Source organism: Phocoena phocoena, chromosome 11 (assembly GCF_963924675.1).
Source record: "Phocoena phocoena chromosome 11, mPhoPho1.1, whole genome shotgun sequence".
Taxonomy (NCBI): Eukaryota; Metazoa; Chordata; class Mammalia; order Artiodactyla; family Phocoenidae; genus Phocoena; species Phocoena phocoena.
This window is the reverse complement of record NC_089229.1, coordinates 38,707,713-38,728,894: the sequence shown is the minus strand read 5'-3', so window position 1 is coordinate 38,728,894 and position 21,182 is coordinate 38,707,713. Positions and strand designations below refer to the sequence as shown.

At 37.8% G+C, this 21,182-nt stretch overlaps 1 pseudogene; it reads right to left on the bottom strand.

Annotated features, from left to right (window-relative positions):
* Positions 1-2,343: 2,343 nt before the first annotated feature.
* On the bottom strand, positions 2,344-2,648 carry LOC136131347 (small nuclear ribonucleoprotein G pseudogene; annotated as a pseudogene).
* Positions 2,649-21,182: the final 18,534 nt, after the last annotated feature.

The following is a 21,182-nucleotide window of genomic DNA, read 5'->3' as shown; positions in this document are numbered from 1 at the left end:
CACACAGGCTTCTTGGTGGCGGCAGTAGCAGCCTTAGCGTCTCATGCCCGTCTCTGGGGTCCGCGCTTTTAGCCGTGGCTCGCGCCTGTCTCTGGAGCTCCTTTAAGCAGCGCTCTTAATCCCCTCTCCTGGGCACCAGGAAACAGAGGCAAGAAAAAGTCTCTTGTCTCTTTTGCAGCTCTAGACCTTTTCCCGAACTCCCTCCCGGCTAGCTGTGGCGCACTAGCCCCCTTCAGGCTGTGTTCACGCAGCCAACCCCAGTCCTATCCCTGGGATCCGACCTCTGAAGCCTGGGCCTCAGCTCCCAGCCCCCGCCCGCCCCGGCGGGTAAGCAGACAATCCTCTCAGGCTGGTGAGTGCTGGTCGGCACCGATCCTCTGTGCGGGAATCTCTCCGCTTTGCCCTCCGCACCCCTGTGGCTGTGCTCTCCTCCGCGGCTTCGAAGCTTCCCCCCTCCACCACCTGTAGTCTCCGCCCGCGAAGGGGCTTCCTAGTGTGTGGAAACCTTTCCTCCTTCACAGCTCCCTCCCACTGGTGCAGGTCCCGTCCCTATTCTTTGTCTCTGTTTTTTCTTTTTTCTTTTGCCCTACCCAGGTACGTGGGGGAGTTTCTTGACTTTTGCGAGGTCTGAGGTCTTCTGCCAGTGTTCAGTAGGTGTTCTGTAGGAGTTGTTCCACATGTAGATGTATTTCTCATGTATTTGTGGGCAGGAAGGTGATCTCTATGTCTTACTCTTATACCATCCTGAAGTTCCCCCCTCACACTGTTCCATTTTGATGCTACAGCTTTTGAGTGTGTTCCTTGTAACCTCAAATGGATTTAAAATATATGTTTATTATGATAAAATTAAAATGTTATGATATGCAACTGTTTCATGACACAACGAAGTAAGGGGGAAAGAAAAAAAGAAAGAGTGAAAGAAAGAAAGAGGGAGAGGAAGGAAGGAAGAAAGAAAGAAAGAAAAAAGAAAGAACGAGAGAGGGACTTCCATGGTGGTCCAGTGTTTAAGAATCCGTCTTGCAAAGCAGGGGATGTGAACCTGGTCGGTGAACTAAGATCCCACATGCCTTGGGGCAACCAAGCCCGCATGCCACAACTGGAGAGCCCGCATGCCTCAACTACAGAGCCTGCGCACTCTGGAGCCTGTGTGCCACAGCAAGAGAGAAGCCCATGCAGCACAACGAAGAGTTCGTGTGCCGGAACGAAAGATCCTGCATGCCACAACTGAGACCCGATGCAGCCAAAAAAAGAAAAAGTTAAAAAAAAAAAAGAAAAAAAGAGTCGGGTTCCAATGTAGTCCCCTGATGGTACTAACCCAATGATCTTGCACTCTATTGTGTTCATTCAGAAACTTTATTTTGAAGAAACTAGAAATTCAGTTTAATTAATATTACTTTGTGTCAAGTTTCAGTTGGCAAAAACAACACCCTGTTAATAGCGGAAAAAATAGATTGTTGTGCTTCCTAAGGGAATGTGTTAGGTTTGGAGTGTAATGACTAAATACATTATGTTGATAAGTTAAATGTAAATTAACTAATAAAAACATATTAGATACACTTCCCTGAAAATACACATGGGATTGAAAAGTCCTCTAAAATGTCTTTGTGGATTTGGGTATTCAATAATTTTAAAACACAATGGAAACATTTATTTAGCCCTTCTTACAGATAAGCTTATCAACCTTGCATAGAAAGGTTTTCTCCTGTGTCTGGGTCTGAGAAGAGCAAAAGAATAGATTCGGCTGGGAAGGGATAAATGCAGGAAGGAAAATCAGTGTAGCAAGAGAGAATGCAGGAGAAAATACTGCTATAATTGCTTTAAATGCAGATCACGGGCTCTTTGCATTTTTGCCAATTCCACTTAAGCACCAGAATATTAAAACTAGCTTTCAAGGAGCTCCCTGTCTCAGCGCACAGGCAGACATGCAAACAAATGATTGGGATAGAATGTAATGGCAGAGCAGTGGAATGAGAGACAAACTATCTGGTAAGTGAGCCATGAAGGCTTCACAGTGTAGGTCTCCAAGGGGGGCTAAGACTTTGCTGGATGAAGAGGAGAGAAAGGCATTGCAGGGAAGAGAATAGCTAGAGCCAAGGTGTCAAGATGTGAAAGCATCAGGCATGTTGAGGGAAAGAGTAAATGGCCTGGTGTGGCTCTAGGAACAGTATATTTTGGGGAAGGAGTTTCTGGCATGAAGTGATGAGAAAGGTAGATTGGAACCAAATGATCAAAGACTTTCGATGTCAGGGAATTTTGGATCTGATCTTAGCAAGTTATCAGCATTTTGGGTTTTTAAAAATTTCAATAAAAAATTTAACACGACAAGTGTGCATCACCTGACTTTTACATCACAATAAAACAAGTCCTTTGAGGATGGGACGTGTGGAAGCAATTGATTTCTCTGCTGAACAGAGCCATCATTTGTACTCTTTCTAAGGATTCTAACATGATGATACTATTTCCTTGTATTATCCACTTTCCAATATTGTTCTGTTGCCCTGGATATCTCCATACATTCATCTATCACAAGATTCATAAAGGGATCAAATTCCCACAATATTCCTTGGATACATCTGTTGCTGTTTAATTTCAGTAATAACTTCTTGTTCTTAATTTTTTTTCAACTTGGGATGGTGATCCTTGCTCATGGTGTCTACTCAGTGTGCTTAGAGCTGCCTTGAAATGGTACTTGTGGTTTCCCTCACACTCCTGTGGTATCATCAGAGGTTTTTAAAGAGGAAAAGGACAAGGATGTATTATTCAGTAGTCTTCCTTCTAGGCTAATCTACCTGGAACACCAAGCCCAGGGCCTTGTTAGAGGACACTGCTGCCTTCTGGGTCATTGCCACCTCTCACTCATGCTCTCCAACCTCAACTAAGCAATGTATCTATCACACACCACTTTTAGCTTCCCTTACCATTCTTCTCAAACTTTCACAGCTTCCTTAAAACCTACAAGTGCCAATACCCTCTTCCTTTCTTTTTTCAAGCAACTGGTGATTGCCTTTGCTTCCCAGACTATATTTGATCCGTGGAACATCTGTTGTTTTAATCTGGTTATCTGTGGTTAACCAGAGTCAGTTAACATTCTTATCATGGTCATCCATGGCATTGATAGCCCTGGACATATGACGTCTACATCAATTCAGGCAAGACCTGCACCTGCATCATAAAGTAGACTAATCATCTTTTAAATACATAGTCATTGAGTACCTATTATGTGAAGGATATTTTAGGCACTGGAGAGACAGTGAAGACCAAAACAAATGAGACATCTGCTCCCTGGAGTTTCATGGCTTATAACAGGGGTTGGCAAACTACAGCTTGTGGATCAAATCTGGCCCATCATCTTTTTTTAATATAAAGTTTTATTGAAACACAGACACATTCATTGTTTATGTATTGTCTATGGCTGCTTTCATGCTAAGAGGGCAGAGTTATGTAGTTGCAACGGAGACTGATTGGCCTGGAAATCCTACATGTTTACTCTCACTTTTTACAGAAAAAGTTTGCTGATCCCTGGTCCAGAACAGTGCTTCTTGAACTATCTGTAATCAAAAACCAGTTTCATTTTATTTATTTATTTTTTATAAGTTTATTTATTTATTTTTGGCTGTGTTGGGTCTTCGTTGTGGTGTGCGGGCTTCTCATTGCAGTGGCTTCTCTTGTTGTGGAGTATGGACTGTAGGCGCGTGGGCTCAGTAGCTGTGGCTTGCGGGCTCTAGAGCACAGGCTCAGTAGTTGTGGCGCACAGGCTTAGTTGCTCTGTGGCATGTGGGATCTTACCAGACCAGGGCTTGAACCTGTGTCCCCTGCATCAGCAGGCGGATTCTTAACCACCACGCCACCAGGGAAGTCCCCAGTTTCATTTTATATTGTATTTTATTTTACAGTGAGAGGATCACTTAACATAAGATCTATTCTCTTAACCAGTTTCTCAGTGTATAATATATTATTGTTGACTGCAGGTACAATGTTGAACAGCAGATCTCTAGAGCTTATTTATCTTTCTTGACTGAAACTTTATCCCCATTTCCTCCTCTCTTTAGCCCCTGGCAACCACCATTCCACTCTTTGATTCTATGAATTTGATTATTTTAGATACCTTATATTAGTGAAAGTATTCAATATTTATGTTTCTGTGATTGGCTTATTTTTCTTAGCATAGTGTCCTCAAGGTTCATTCATGTTGTATATTGCAGGATTTCCTTCTTTTTAAGGTCAAAGAGTATTCTATTTTATGTATATACCACATTTTCTTTATCTGTTCATCTAATGGTGGACATTTAGGTTATTTCCACATCGTGGCTATTGTGAATATTGCTGTAATAAACATAAAAGCACTATTATCTTTTAGAGATCCTGATTTAAATTTTTTTGGATTAATACCCACAAATGGGACTGCTCCGTTATATGGTAGTTCTATTTTTAATTTTTTTTTTTTTTTTTTTTTTTTTTGCGGTACGCGGGCCTCTCACTGTTGTGTACTCTCCCGCTGTGGAGCACAGGCTCCGGACGCACAGGCTCAGCGGCCATGGCTCACGGGCCCAGCTGCTCCGCGGCATGTGGGATCTTCCCGGACCGGGGCACGAACCCATGTCCCCTGCATCTGCAGGCGGACGCTCAACCACTGCACCACCAGGGAAGCCCTATTTTTAATTTTTTGAGACACCTCCATACTGTTTTCCATGGCACCATTTTGCATTCCCAATATACAAGGGTTCCAATTTCTCTACATCGTAGCCAATACTTCTTGTCTTTTTTTTGATAATAAGCAAACTGACAGGTGTGAGGTGATATCTCATTGTGGTTTTGATTTGAATTTCTCTGATAATTAGTGATGTTGAGCATTTTTTCATATACCATTGACCTTTTGTATGTCTTTTTTAGAGAAATGTTCAAGTCTAGTTCATTTTTAAATCAGAGTATTCGTTTTTTTTTTTAAACTATTGAGTTGTAGGAATTCCTCATATATTTTAGACAATAACCCCTTTTCAGATATGTAATTTGCAAATATTTTCTCCCATTCCATAGGTTGCCTTTTAATTGTTCCCTTTACTGTGCAGAAACTTTTTAGTTTGATGTAGTACCGCTTGCTTATTTTTGTTGCCTGTGCTTTTGCTGTCATATCTGTGAAATTATCGCCAAGGCCACTGTCATGAAGTTTTTCTCCTACGTTTTCTTCTAGGAGTTTTACAGGTTTTGGTCTTATGTTTAAGAATTTGATGCATTTTGAGCTGGTTTTTCTGTATGATGTAAAGTTAGGGTCCAGTTTCATTCTTTTACGTGTAGATATCCAGTTTTCCCCACACTTTTTGTTGAACAAACTATCCTTTTTTGCATTGTGTATTCCTGGTACCCTTGTCAAATATTAGTTGACCATATACACACGGGTTTATTTCTCTGCTTTGTACTCTGTTTTGATTTGATGTTTTAATTAAAATGATATTGTACCATACTGTTTTGATTACTCTAGCTTTGTAATATATTTTGAAATCAGGAACTGTGATACCGCAGCTTTGTTCTTTCTCAAGATTGATTTGGCTATTCACAGTCATTTGTGATTTCATGTGAATTTTAGAACTGTTTTTTCTGTTTCTGTAAAAAATGCCATTGGGATATTGATAGAGAATACAATGAATGTGTAGATTACTTTGGATAGTATTGTCATTTTAACAATATCAGTTCTTCCAATCAGTGAACATAAGATGTTTTTCCATTTGTTTGTGTCATATTCATTTCTTTTATCAGTGATTTGTAGTTTTCAGTATATAAGTCTTTCACCCCTTTAGTTAAGGTTATTCATATGTATTTTATTCCTTTTGGTGCTATTATAAGTAGGATTATTTTCCTAATTTCCTTTTCAGATAGTTCATTGTTAGTCTATATAAATGCTGCTGATTTTTGTATGTTGATTTTGTAACCTGCAACTTTACTGAATTTATTAGTTCTAATAGCTTTTTTAAAAATGGAATCTTTAGGGTTTTCTATATATAAGATCATGTTGTCTGCAAACAGGAACACTTTTACTTCTTCCTTTCTAATTTGGATGACTTTTATTTCTGTTTCTTGCCTAATTTCTCTGGCTAAGTCTTCTAGTATTATGTTAAGCAGAAGCGGTGAGAGTGGGCATCCTTGCCTTGTTCATGATCTTAAAAGAAAAGCTTTTAGCTTTTCACCATTGAGTATGTTAGTTGTGGGCTTGTCATATATATCCTTTATTATAATGAGGTACATTTTTTTTCTATACCTAGTTTATTAAGAGTTTTTATCATGAAAGGTGTTAGATGTTTTCAAATGCTTTTTCTGCATCCATTTACATGATCATATGATTTTTATTCTTTATTCTATTAACGTTGTGTATCACATTAATTGATTTTTGTATGTTGAAACATCCTTGTATCCAGGGATAAATCTCACTTTGTCATGCTTATGATCATTTTAATATGCTACTGAATTTGCTTTGTTAGCATTTTGCTCTGGATTTTTGCACCTCTTTTCATCAGGTTGGCATGTAGTTTTCTTTTCTTGTGGTGTTTTTGTCTGTCTTTAGTATCAAAGTAATGCTGACCTCTTAAAATGTGTTTTCAAGTGTTCCCTCCTTTTCAATTTTTTGAAAGAGAAGAATTGGTATTAATTTGTCTTTAAATGTTTGGTAGAATTCATCAGTGAAACCATCTGGTCCTGGACTTTTCTTTTTGGGGAGGTTTTTGATTATTGATTCAGTCTCTGTGTTGGTTAGAGGTTTATTCATACTTTCTATTTCTTCCTGATTTTATTTATAGTATGTTTCTAGGAATTTATCTGTTTCTTCTAGGTTATCCAATTTGTTGGCATATTGTTGTACATCATAGTCTCTTTTGATACTTTTCATTTCTGTGGCATCAGTTGCAATGTCTCTTCTTTCTTTCATTTCTGATTTTAATATTTGGGACTTCTCTGTTTTTTTCTCAGTCTAGACAAAGTTTGTAAACTTTATTTTTTCAAAAAAACAGCTCTTAGCTTCATTCATTTTTTTGCTACTGCTTTTCTGTTTTCTATTTCATTTATTTCTGCTCTTACCTTTGTTGTGTCCTTCCTTCTGCCAATTAGCTTGTTCCTCCTTTTCCTAGTTTCTTGATGTGCACAGGTAAGTTGTTTATTTGAAATCTTTTTTCTTTTTTAACACAGGCATTTATTTCTATGAACTTCCCTTTCAGTACTGCTTTTGCAGCATCCCATAAATTTGGTGTGTTGTGTTTTCATTTTTGTTGTCTCAAAAAAAAAAAAATATATATATATATATATATTTTTTTGTGGTACACGGGCCTCTCACTGTTGTGGCCTCTCCCGTTGCAGAGCACAGGCTCCGGACGCACAGGCTCCGCGGCCATGGCTCACGGGCCCAGCTGTTCCACGGCATGTGGGATCTTCCTGGACCGGGGCACAAATCTGTGTCCCCTGCATCGGCAGGCGGACTCTCAACCACTGCACCATCAGGGAAGCCCTCAGAATATTTTTTAATTTCCTTTTTGATTTTTTTCTTTGAACCAGTGGTTGTTCAAGAGTATGTTGTTTAATTTTTGTGCTTGTCAATTTTCCAGTTTTCCTTTTTCTATTGATTTCCAGTTGCATTTCTTTGTGGTATGATTTCAATCTTCTTAAATTTGTTAAGGCTAGTTTTTTGTCCTAACATGTGAGCTATCCTGGAGAAAGATCTGTGTGTGCTTGAGGAGAATGTGTATTCTACTGTTGTGGGGTAGAATGTTCTACATATGTTAGCAAATGTTTGCTCTATTGTGTTATTCAGGACCTCTATTTCTTTACTGATCTTCTATTCAGATATTACAGTCCATTACTGAAGGTGGGGAACTGAAGTCTCCTACTTTTGTTGTATTGGTGTTTATTTCTTCCTTCAGTTCTGTCAGTGTTCGCTATATATTATTTATGTGCTCTGACCTTGGATGCATATGTAACTGTTATATCTTCCTGGTAGATTGATCCTTTTATCAGTATATAATGTCCTTTTTCTCTTGCGACTTTTTTTCTTTCAACCCCTGCTCTCTTTTGGTTACCATTTACATGTAATATTTTTTTTCCATCCTTTCATTTTCAGCTTATATGTGTCCTTAAATCTAAAGTGAGTTTCTTGTAGACAGCATGTAGTTGGGTCTTGTTTTTAATTCACTCAGCCACTCTGTGTCTTTTGGTTAGAGAATCTAATCCATTTACATTTAAAGTAATTATTGATACAGAAGACTTTACTGTTACCATTTTGTTAGTTGTTTTCTGTTAAGATCAGTTAAAAAATTTAAGAAGTCAGTTGTGGACAGATGTTTTTGTAGATTATAAGAAAAATGAATTACTAGAAAAACAAAATAAAAAGTCAAATATGAAAAATACAAACCATAATTACTATATCAAATTGTTATAAAAGTTTCTAAAAACTTAATCTTAGTTTCTGTTTTTATCTCCTGGAGGATAAGTAATAAATAATTTGCAGATCAGCACTGGCCAGTAAACCATACTTTGAGGAGTGCTAGTCTAGAAGGTAAGATGGAAATCAATCAAATAATAACAAATAATTATCCTAGATCAAATTTTACTAAGAGCTATGATTAAAAATCATCAAATTATGTGTGCCCTTGGTGCAGGGGAGACCAAGACAGGAATTTCTGAAGAGAAGAGCTCTGAGCTGAGATTAATGTATGTGAATTAGTCATACAGAGAGTATTTATTTACCAGAATCTGATGACAGTAAGAGAGCATCTGTGGAAATAGAACTACATGTGCAAAAACCCTGTGGTGGGAAGGAAATTAATACATGCTTGGAACTGTGTCAAGCACTTCATGTGTATTTTTCACTTAATCCCCTCAACAATCCAGTAAGTTCATTATTATCTTACACTCATGCTGTCCATCCTCAGTTAAGCAAAACATTAGCATGCCTCTTTTTATCATCTAATTTATAGATAAGAAACCTGAGGAGTAGAGATGTGAAATAACTTATTCAGAAATCACTTAGCTATCTAGTAAGGGGTAGAATTGGAATTGGATTCCAAGACTGTTTGATGCCACAGTCTGTTTTTTTACCCACTGTACTATGCTACTATCATATTTAATCTGAACAACCCATGATTTCAACCCTGAGTCATTTGCCTCCAGTTCCCAGCAATCTTTAAGAACCATCTTAATTTTACTCTCCTCCTTGGTAAAGCTGGAATCTGTGATAAGATTTATCACACTCCCAATTGTTTCCACTGAGAAAATGGATGGAGAACGAGAATATTCCATGAAAGCTAGGATTAGGCACCATAGCCCTTAGTAGTACATTTTTAAAGGAGAGGTATGTAGCTCATATCAGAATTATGTTCATTTGTGAGTAATAAGAACTCCAAATAATAGTTGCTTCAAGATTGAAAGTTGTTTCTCTCTCATGTAAAACTGCACAGACAGACAGTTCAGACTCTATTCTATGAAGTCATCAAGGCCCCAGGCTTCTTCTCTCTTGCTTTTCTGCCATCCACAGCAAGCCATCTTATGATCCAAGATGACTGCTCAGGCACTGTATTAGTTTCCTAGGGCTTCTGCAACAAAGTGCCATGAACTAGGTGGCTTACAATAATGGAAATTTATTGTCTCACAGTTCTGGAGGCTGAAAGTCTGAAATGAAGGAGTATGGCCGTACCCTCTCTAAAGGATGTAGTGAAGAATCCTTCCTTGCCTCTCCTAGCTTCTGCTGCTTGCTGGCATTCTTTGGTTTTCCTTTGCTTGTAGATGTATTACTCTGATCTCTACCTCTGTCATAACAGGGCTATCTTCTCTACATTGTCTCCCTTCTGTGCCCATCAAGGTGTCTTCACGTGGTGTTGTCCCTATATGTCTGTGTTCAGAGTTTTCTCTTATGAGGATAGCAGTTGTATTAGATTAAGGCCCACTCTAATAACCTTATCTTAACTTGATTACATCTGCAAAGACCCTATTTCCAAATAAAGTCTCATCCAAAGGGACTGGGGGTTAGGACTTCACCGTACCTTATTTTTTGGAGGAAGGTACAACTTAATCCATGACAGCCTCCAACATTATATCTACATTTCATCCTGCAAAAGTAATAAAGGAAGAAGGAGGCTATGCTTCTTTCCTCTAAGGGTACTTTCTATATGGTATACAGAAAAGTTTTGCTTACGGTTGTCATACTTGGGTGCAAGGGAGGTTGACTAGCTTTGTGCCCAGTTAAGTTGGACATTCTGTTACTAAGGAAGAAGAAATGAATTCATATTGAGTGACAGTAAGCAATCTCTGCCATGTGGTCTAAAACTGCTCTTTAAACCGGTTTCTCTGATCTGTTGGATTGCAGTGCTTGACACTCTCATAGAAAGCTACATAGCATATCACCTGTTTTAGGCTGGGGCAGAGATACATGGTTTCCTGGAAGTTTCTAACAAGCCCGTACCACAGTGTGATTGTGTGACTTGGTGATGTGATCCTGAGCTAGTCATTAAACTTCTCTGAGTCTCAGTTTCCTCATTTTTATATTAAGGATAATATCTATCTCTTGTAATTGATCTATAGCTTAAGTCAGATAATATTATATGTGAAAGTTCCTGTCATAAATAAGGTACTCTATATCTGGTTATTAAATATGAATCCTGGAAGGAGAAAAACAGGAAAGGAAGGAGGAAGGGAAAGAAAAATTGCTTTCTGCATATAACATTCTAATGAAAAGAAAAACTTACGTGAAGAAAATGTATATTTTCTTCAGTGTCTTTTAAAGCAAGTCATGTTTCTTTTGAGAAAATATCAATCTGTTTGCTCTCAGCAGTTCTTTTTGATGTGATATAAAGCCATCCCACACATTTTGAATTATTATTTGAAGGGTATTTGTTAGCCATTCAGGTCAGAAAACAATCACTGAACAGATCATCCCACATGACCTGATCAAGAGGCAACTACTGCTATTGCAGTTAGAGGAGTTGTGCAAATGACTCCTCGGGCATTGCATGGATAATATGCTTAGTTTTTCCAGTAAACATTATAGCAGAGTTTGCTAGTTGTCCCCCAATATCCAGTCCCCTCTCTTTTTCCATGAGGTTGAATTTTAAGCTTGGGTATATGGCCACCCACCCAATGATTGCATTTCTCAGTTGCCACTAAGTGTGGCCATATGATCAAGCCAATGGGTTTAAGCATGAGTAATGTGTGCAACTTCTGGGTCATGTCCTTAATCTTTCCCTGCATCTCTGTTCTCCTCCTGCTCTCTCAGATGTGTATGTGATGCTGAGACTTCTTTGATGACTGCAACTATTTAGGACAGGAGAACAACAAGATAACATGAGCCCTGTGTTCCTAATACCATGAAGCTGCCTATCAGCCAGTTCTGCTTAAACTTGAATTGTTATGTGAAAATAAACTATTTTGTTTAAACCACTATTATTCTGGGTTTTGTTATAGCAACTGAACCTGTATCCTAAAAAATACAGAATTTGGTACTTAAAAGTGGGCACTGGCTGAGTGGTCAGGTGGTGGGTTCAAGAACACAGTTATTGCAGTCTGGAAAGCTGGCTATCATTATTACACAATGGAAATAGATTTCAAAAGCTGTCATCTGCAATAACTTGGAAAGTGAACCAAACACTCATGGAGACCATAGCTCTAAGAAAAAAGGTAAAAAAAAGAAAAATCAGGATATTGGAATGTATTGGTTGCTTCTTTAGTTCTTTCAGCAAAGTTTTCAAGGCAGATATAGATTCAGACTGGATTGAGTCAATTGCAAGCAGAGATGGAAGGGAATACAACTTTCCTAAAAGAAGATCTTTCTACCTAGGCCAGCAATCTAAGTTGACTAAGGGTTGAGTAATTTAGGAAGGGTTGAAAGAACCAGCTGCTTCTGCAGTCCAAACCATAGCAATAATATAGGTGGTTGTTAACGGTAGGAGTGGCAAGAAGATGTTTTTGGTTCCTTATTAATCTCTACCAACTGCCTCTCAAGCGAGTCCAAATTAAAAAAATAATACATTTTCAAGTGGATTTTCTTCAATGTTCTATAAGAGCATCATTACAAACTTTAATGGTTTATTGATTGGCACAAACAATCTATGTAAAAAGGTTATTATGCTTATTATGTAAAAGAAACCTCAAATAAATTTATCTAGCTCAAAGATCTTCAAAGCAAAATATGCAGTCCCCTGGGGTAAAAGGAGATTTTCCACTGGGTACTTGGACACACATAACTTAAAGAGGGTCAGTTTATAGATATTAAACTTCCATGTTTATTCTTTCTAAAAATTGATCTACCTGAGAATTTTCCCCATGGTCAAGAGTCATTGTATTTCTCTTTTGCTGACTTTCCTTCAAAATTGTCCTCCCACTTGACTAAAAAAGGCCTACTACCTCTCTCCCATCTGCAATCTAGCATACTGCAAATGTTCAGTCCTTTATGATGTTTGCAATAATTGTTGACTAATACTAACCAGAAGTCTTTTAATGAAACACTTCGGCCATTGTTGTTTTAGGGAAAAAAACCCACTTACTTTCAATTTATATACATGGTTTTATTGCAAAGAAATATTATGGAGGTGATTAATATGACAGAAAACACAAACTATATTACATCATGTAATTCTGTTAGGGAAGTGAAAAGAAAATAAGAATTCAAGGAATAAAAGGAACTGTTAGAGAAGAATTTGTTCACTTAAATTCATTTAAAATGAATGATGGTGGTGTCAAGTCACTATATTATTTACATTCTTTCTGATACATTTAAAAGAGTGTTATAACCATTTTTTAAAAAAATGTCAAAATGTACAGTATGTCAGAATTGCATCTTTTCCTACTATTTAAACTTATGGGGGAGAGATTTTATATTTAGGCTATAAAATGTTGGTGGGGCTTCATAGTATTTAAATGTTCTTTAATTGTATACTCAAGCAAAAATGTTTGAAGACCCCTTCTATTCCCCATTGTAACTGGATTACTGCCCATAAGCCCTTCCTATATAGTATGGACCCTCTGTTGCTCCAGAGCATATAATGCCTTTGTTTAGAATTGCTGATAACTTCTGGATGGTTGCATATTGTCTGTGGAAGCCAAATGAAATCAGCAGAAGTTTTGTCTGCATAAAGTGTAGAGGATGTTAAACTTCAGACTTGGGTAGAATGGATGGGCCTTTCAGTTTAAGCCTTAACAGTAACATTAGGTTATTTGAGGTGAAGAAACATACATGGAAACACTAACAATGTATGCCTGTCTTTTTTCTTCTTTTGATGAGGTTTTCCCTTTTTTTCTTTTTTCCAGAAAAGGTTGAAAGTATACTTTCTCATTCCTTCCATATTTGATACTGTTACATGGAGATAATCTTGCTGAAACAATGTTATTCTACATGCTTTTCTTGTATCCAAAGCAAATACTGGTTTCCAGTCTTTTGTATTTTTTCAAATAGGACTGTTAAGAGATCCCAGTTATGAACTGTATTAATCCTACTATAGCTAGAAGGCTTGGCAAGTGTTTTCTAATGAAACATTGTATACCTTATTAGGTTTGTTGCTTTATTTTAAACAAAGGAGATTGGGAAGAATAAGTCAATGGAATGTTTTAAAAAACACTTTAGCTTGATTTTCTAATAAGGAAAAAGTATTAGACTTGTATTAGCACACTGATCACCTTTAAAAAATACTGTATGAAGATGGGGATTGAACATCATCTTAGTAACACTTTACTTTCTCTTGAACAGAAATTTCCTCTCTACCATAGTTCATATTAATTGTTCCTATTAAAGCCAACTGCAAAAAAGGCTAACAAATCATGGTATAATTTGTCTTGTAACTGGAATATATTGATTTTCTATATATTTTTTACCAATTTGAAATAAGAGAAATAAAACTTGCGTTTATTTTATCTGTGAATTTGGATACTCAGTGGAGAATTTATTCAGCCACATTTCTCTGGGAACTGCCTGTTCTACCACAAGGATGTTTCCTTCCCCTGATAGTCTTATTTCTGTGAAAATGCTCATTTTGGGCATGAAAAGAGTCGATTGATTGGACCAGGGGTTGAGCTGTTCTCTCCTCCCCAACCTGAGCTGAGCCAACCAGACTCTCTTCCAGGAAGTTAGAGTCAGAGCTGAGAGACTGGAGTTTGTTCTCCACCTGGGACTGGGTCCATTGCTTATAACCTTGGAGCTGGGATACAACCTGCCTTTGGGAAAGAATAACTGGTTTGTCCCTAACATTAATTGGACCAGGAACAAGAGTAGAAATGATGGCCCTCATATCATATGTTTAAACATTGGAAAGGCATAAATTAAGAAAACAAACTATTAAATATGGTATTTTTACCTTCCTGTTCTTGACAAATATAATTTATAGCAGACTTGGAGGTGAAGTTTGAAAATTTAAAGTTCTGAGACTCTTCAGAGTCTTTCTGCAATATAAAGTGACTTTTGGGGGAGAGGTGGTTTGTAGCCCCTCATCTTTCCATCAGGCACCACAAAGGGCCATGCGTTGCATGTACTAGACACTCCAGGAGCTCATCAAAGCACCATCCACTTTGGCCATGCTTTGGGACTAGAGGGGCACACCTGCAGAACAGTTTGTCCACCGGAAGACAGACCCAGAAAAAAAGATAGAGCAGGTCTTGGAAATAAACTCAGGCCCTCTGGGAGCAGGGAATTCTGTGTCCTCAAGTGCCCAGACCATGTTCTTGACAGGGCTGTATGGGCTCTGGAAAGGCACAGTTGTGGGCTTTTTTTTTTTTTTTTTGTATTTTTTATTATTATTATTATTTTTAATAGGCTTTATTTTTTTAGGGCAGTTTTAGGTATTGATACAAGTTTAGCAATAGTGAGCAGAAAGTTCCTATAGCAGAGTTCCTGTATACTCCGTCCCCACACTTACATGGGAGAGGCTATGCATGTGTTGGGGTATATCTTTTTAACCCCATGGACTCTGTGCCTCATGGGGAAGGGCACAGTCTGGGAAGGGCAAGAGTGGGACCCTCTAAAGTTCTGAGGCCAGGGCAGAGGTCCCTCTTGCTTGAGCCTAAGGGTGATATTGGAGAAGAAGAAGATAGGCAGAACTAATAAAACAAGAGACAAGGAGTTCCAGGGATCTTCCATTTCCTGGTTTTAGTCCCTTTCAAGGCTCTGCTATTTTCCTGTTCTAGTTTTGTTTTTGTTTTGCTTTGTTTTCTAAGACACTATGACATTCTTTTTTTTTTTTTTTTTTTTTTTTTTGCGGTACGCGGGCCTCTCACTGTTGTGGACTCTCCCGTTGTGGAGCACAGGCTCTGGACGCGCAGGCTCAGCGGCCATGGCTCACGGGCTTAGCCGCTCTGCGGTATGTGGGATCTTCCCAGACCGGGGCATGAACCTGTGTCCCCTGCATTGGCAGGTGGACTCTCAACCATTGCGCCACCAGGGAAGACGTCTTTTTTTTTTTTAAAAGTTTGCAAATTTATTGACAGGTTGCTATTCTGTTTTTTTGTTTAAAAGATTTTTTAAAAATTGAGGTATAGTCAATGTACAATATTATGTAAGTTATAGGTGTACAATATAGTGATTCACAATTTTAAAGGTTATACTCCATTTATAGTTATAAAATATTGACTATATTCCCTGTGTTGTACAATATATCCTTGTAGCTTATTTTATACATAATAGTTTGTACTTTTTAATCTCCTACCCCTATATTGCCCCTCCCCCCCAGCCCTCTCCCCACTAGTAACCACTAATTTATTCTCCGTATCAGTGAATCTGCTTCTTTTTTGTTTTATTCACTAGTTTTTTATATTTTTTAGATTCCACATGTGTTATCATACAGTATTTGTGTTTCTCTGTCAGACTTATTTCACTTAGCATGATACCCTCCAAGTCTATCCATGTTGTTGCAAATGGCAAGATTTCATTCTTTTTTATTGCTGAGTAGTATTCCATATATATATATATATATACACACACACACACACACACACACACACACACACACACACACATATATGCCACATCTTCTTTATCCATTCATCTGTTGATGAACACTTAGGTTGCTTCTATACCTTGGCAATTGTAAATAATGCTGCTATGAACATTGGAGTGCATGTATCTTTTCAAATCAGTGTTTTTGTTTTTTTCTTATATATACCCAGGAGCGGAATTGGTGGGTCATATGGTAGTTCTATTTTTAGTTTTTTGAGAAACCTCCATACTGTTGTCCATAGTGGCTGCATAGATTTACATTCCCACCAACAGTGTATGAGGGTTCCGTTTGCTCTACATCCTCATCAAAATTTGTTATTTGTGTTCTTTTTGATGATTACCATTCTGACAGGTGTGAGGTGGCTTTGATTTGCATTTCTCTGATGATTAGCATTGTTGAGCATCTTCTCATGTGCCTGTTGGCCATTTGCATGTCTTCTTTGGAGAAATGTCTGTTTAGATCCTCTGCACGTTCTTTGATCAGGTTGTATGTTTTTTTGATGTTGAGTTGTATGAACTGTTATATATGTTGGATATGAGTCCCTTATTGGTCATATCATTTGGGAATATTTTCTCCTATTCAGTTGGCTGCCTTTTCGTTTTGTCAGTGGCTTCATTTGCTGTGCAAAAGTTTTACAGTTTAATTAGGCCCCATTTGTTTATTTTTGCTTTTATTTCCTTTGCTTTAGGAGACTGATCCAAAAAAAATATTGCTACGATTTATGTCAAAGAGTATTCTGCCTGTGTTTTCTTCTAGGAGTTTTATGGTTTCCAGTCTTAAATTTAGGTCTTAATCCATTTTGAGTTTATTTTTGTATATGGTGTTAGAGAATGATCTAATTTCATTCTTTTACATGTAGCTGCCCAGTTTTCCCAGCACCACTTATTGAAGAGACTGTATTTTCTCCAGGGTACATTCTTGCCTCCTTTGTAGATTAATTGATCATAACTGCGTGGGTTTATTTCTGGGCTCTCTATTCCATTCCATTGATCTATGAAGATCCATTTATGGCATTCTTATAAAACATTTCTCCACTTTTCTTAAGCTAGTTTTACGTGGTTTGTATTACTTGTAATCATTGAGACCTAACTAAGAATACCAGGATACCCAACTAGGAAACTTTGAGTTGCCAATGAGGTTAAAATTTCATTACCTAAATTTATGTATTTATAAAGTGTTTACTTTCAAAATGATTTCACATTCATTTTATACTCCCCACAATATTTTGTGAAGTGAGAATCACTATTTCCATTTTGTAGATATGGAAATGGAAGCTCAGCTAACTTGCCCAAACTTCCAAAAAGATTACCTTGTGGTGAAAAAAGGGGACTTGGGTGTATCTTTCTGACATTGGTGTGCATGAGAAAGTACATCAGCAAGCGCTAACAGTGAAGTCAGGCAGACACCTCTTCCCACAAAAACTATTAGGAACAAGGTAACAATCGATCAAAACACCATTTGTATTCATTTTTAAAGCAATGATGATCCTTTTGAAATTTCCTCTTAAGAAAGTGCAAATGACAAGAATAAGAGACTTCAGTTGTCAACCTTCTTTCCTTTGGTGGCTTACACCAGGTGTTAAGTCAAAGGTTCACTTTCTAAGTGTGAGTGTGCAAGATGTAAACCCAAGAATAACTCTTCTTAGACTCAGTGGGAAGTTGGGATGGGAAGGGGAAGCAGTTATTAAATCTCTAACTGAGGAATGCAGAGATTCCTCAGAGTTTTAGGCATCTAACCACTATTTCTGGTTATAGAATGAAAGGGAAGGTGTGGTGTGTAGGCAGGGATCTTTTCTGTGGTTTCGATAATATGTCTCCCTGAAAATGGAGTTGGGGCAGGTGCCCAGAGAATAAGTCTGCTGGAGGTTAACAGCCCCTTTGGGTAGCACAAGGAATGGGGTATGTGTATGTGTGTTTGTCTCAAGCCAAGTAATATACCAAGATCGTTATGTAAAAAGAGAGACCCCAGAAGAATAAGCATCCAAAAAAGAAAATCTTAAATAAAATACATTTATACAATGCGATGACATTTCTCAAATTTATAGATGAGGAAGCTGAGGCTCAGAAGAATGAGGTAATTTGACCAAGATTATATAGTTAGTAATAATTAATTGCTAAGCTTCTTAAACCTTCAGGCAGATCAAGTCAACTCCAAAGTCCCCACATAACACAGTCCAACTATCAAATATAAACATATTCAATATGAGGTAGAGCTGCTACATCAAAAGTTGATATCTTAGGGTAATTTTTCTCAGCACCTCCTTTGTTATTATTCAGTATTTCTGTCACCCTGGGCCAGTATTGCTCCCACCATCTTGCACTGCATGGCCTGATTCTATTTTTCTCATATTGTGCTCTATTGCCCACTTGGAGCAGATTTACCTGGGATGTTTGGAGTCTACCACAAATCCGCTGAATCTTGATCTCTAGGCGTAAGACTGGGAATCTGCATCTTATCACACCATTCCAAATGATTCTTAGGTACACTAAATGTTGAGAAACATCAGGTAGGTGTATTGAGGAGTAAGAGTTAGAAATAGGAACAAGAGGACGAAGAGGGGAGCTACCTTACATTTTGAATGTATATATTTATGTATATAACACGCATATTACATCACATATTTGATCTACATATTTACATACGCAGGCATGCTAGATTTCTGATGTTCATGTTAGTAATCTGGAACCCAGCTTCAAATCAGGAGTAAATTAGAAGTCCCCAAACAGCCCACACAAATTTCCCTAATTGGGTGGAAAGGTAACAATAGAGAGCCCGCACACTTTATTTTGAATAAGGGTTTGAAGCCACCCTTGAAACAGAGACTGCCTTTTTAGAATGTTGTAAAAGTCCACATGTAAAATATGGTTGAAAGAAACCCAGAAGAGTAATACTTTGTGACATGTAAAAATTACATAAAATTCAAATTTCAGTGTCCGTAAATAAAGTTTTATTGGAACACAGCCATGTCCATTCATTGCATATTGTCTATGGCTGTTTTGTGTCTCAGTGGCAGAGTTGAGTAGTTGCTACAGAGACTGTATGGTCTGTAAAGCCCCAAATATTTACCCTCTGGCCCCTTACAAAGAAAGTTTGTCTACTGCTGATATAGTATAACATATTTCTGACTCAAGATAAGGAAGGATTTCTCAAGACATAAAAAGTACTAGTCACAAAGGAAAAGATTGAGAATTCAATTATGGTAATATCAATCCTGGACAAAGATAGGGGGCAGGACAGAGAAGAGAGAAGGAATAGCTATATAAAGAAATGATACTTAGGAATTCCCTGGCGGACCAGTGGTTTGGACTCTGCGCTTTCACTGCCGAACGCCCGGGTCAGGGAACTAAGATCCCACAAGCTGTGTGGTGCGGCCAAAAAAAAAAAAACTTAAATTGAAGCCTGAAAAAATTTGAGCGCATATCACTGCTTGTGCAGCTCAGAACCCAGGCAAAGAGTACGGACAATAATTTCTCTCTCAGCAAGGTCATGTACATGTGTAAAGTTACAAAGTTTTCTTTTCACATTGGAGAAAGAAAAGACCAGAGGGTTCCTTCATTTCCCTGCATAAAAATCATAGTAATTGTCAAACTTTCCAGAGCTTAAGAATGGATTTTGTATCTCTGCCATTAATGCTGTGGTGGGCACTGGGCTGCTTTTTTGCCGAGTGGGGTGACGTGCTGCTTGGTACCTTCCAGAACTGACCCAGGGTTCCCCAGTATGGCCTCAGGGATGAAGACCACATCTTAAAATCTCTTTCTAGAAAGAGAAAAATTGCCAAGAAATGTTGTCAGTGGTTCAGAAATTTAGATCTATCTGAGGGTTCCTAATGTAAACAAAGAATGATCTATTTGTAATCTCACTATTACATGTCTTTTAAAAGTTTTGTAATTTTTGTCTTCCACTTTTACATTTTTAATCCACCTGCATTTGATTTGATTTTGTGTGTAATTAGATTACCAATTTTTGTAGTGGCATTTACTGAACAGTTCATCCTTTCACACCCTTCTGTGAAGTCTGCTCTGAAAAATCCATTTTTATGTGAGATTGATTCTAGTCCTTTGACTCTGGTGTATTTGTCTTTTCCTGTGCCAATGACAGTTCACTGTCTTTATTACTACAGCATCACAATGAATCTCTAAATTCGGTAGGCAGATCTCTCTGATCTTAGTCTTTTTTAGAACTGTCTTAGTTTTGTGTGACCCTTTGAGCCTCCATATAAATTTGAGTGATTTTGTCAAACATTATCAAGAATCCATTTGGGATTTTGATTATAATAGCTTTGACTTTATAAACCAGTTTGCACAGGTTGGCACTTTTATGATATTAGGTCTTTTGTCTTTTAAAATTTTTATTATGAAAAATTATCCATCACCTAACTTTAACAAATATCAACATTTTGACACACGTGTTTCGTCTATCCTCCAATTATTTTTAATGAAGTATTTCAAAGCAAATCTCAGAATCATGTCATTTCAATCCCTAAATATATCAGTATGCATCTCAAAAAAGGGAGAGGCATTTTCTTACATTACCACAGCGCCATTATCACATCTTGTGTTATTTTATTTTAAAAAAATATTTATTTATTATTATTTTTAAATTTTATTTATTTTTGGCTGCATCGGGTCTTAGTTGTGGCACATGGGATCTTCGTTGAGGCATGCAGTATCTTTTGTTGTGGCACGTGGGCTCTTTGTTGTGGTGCGCGGGCTTCTCTCTAATTGTGGCGTGTGGGTTTTCTCTCTCTAGTTGTGGCTCACAGGCTCCAGGACACGTGGGCTCTGTAGTTTGCAGCACACGGGCCCAGTTGCCCCATGGCATGTGGGATCCTAGCTCCCTGACCAGGGATCAAACCCACATCCCCTGCATTGCGAGGCGGACCCTTTACCACTGGACCACCAGGGAAGTCCCTCCTGTGTTATTTTAAATGTTTTTTTTTATTATGATCTAATTTCCAGTTCATAATAAAATTTCCCCAATTATCTAAAAATGTCTTTTTGCAGTTGATTTGAATTGGGATCCAAGCAAAGGACTCTCACTGTATTTGGTTATTATGTCTTTTACATTAGTTCTAAAGTAGAATGGTCCTCTCTTTTTTGGTTTTTCATGCTCTTGACATGTTGAAGAAACTGGATTAGGTGTCCTGAGAAATTCTGGATTTGGCCTGTTTCTTCCTATAATGTCATTTAACTTGTTTCTCTGTCTGTAGTATTTCCTGTAGACTGGAATTTAGAT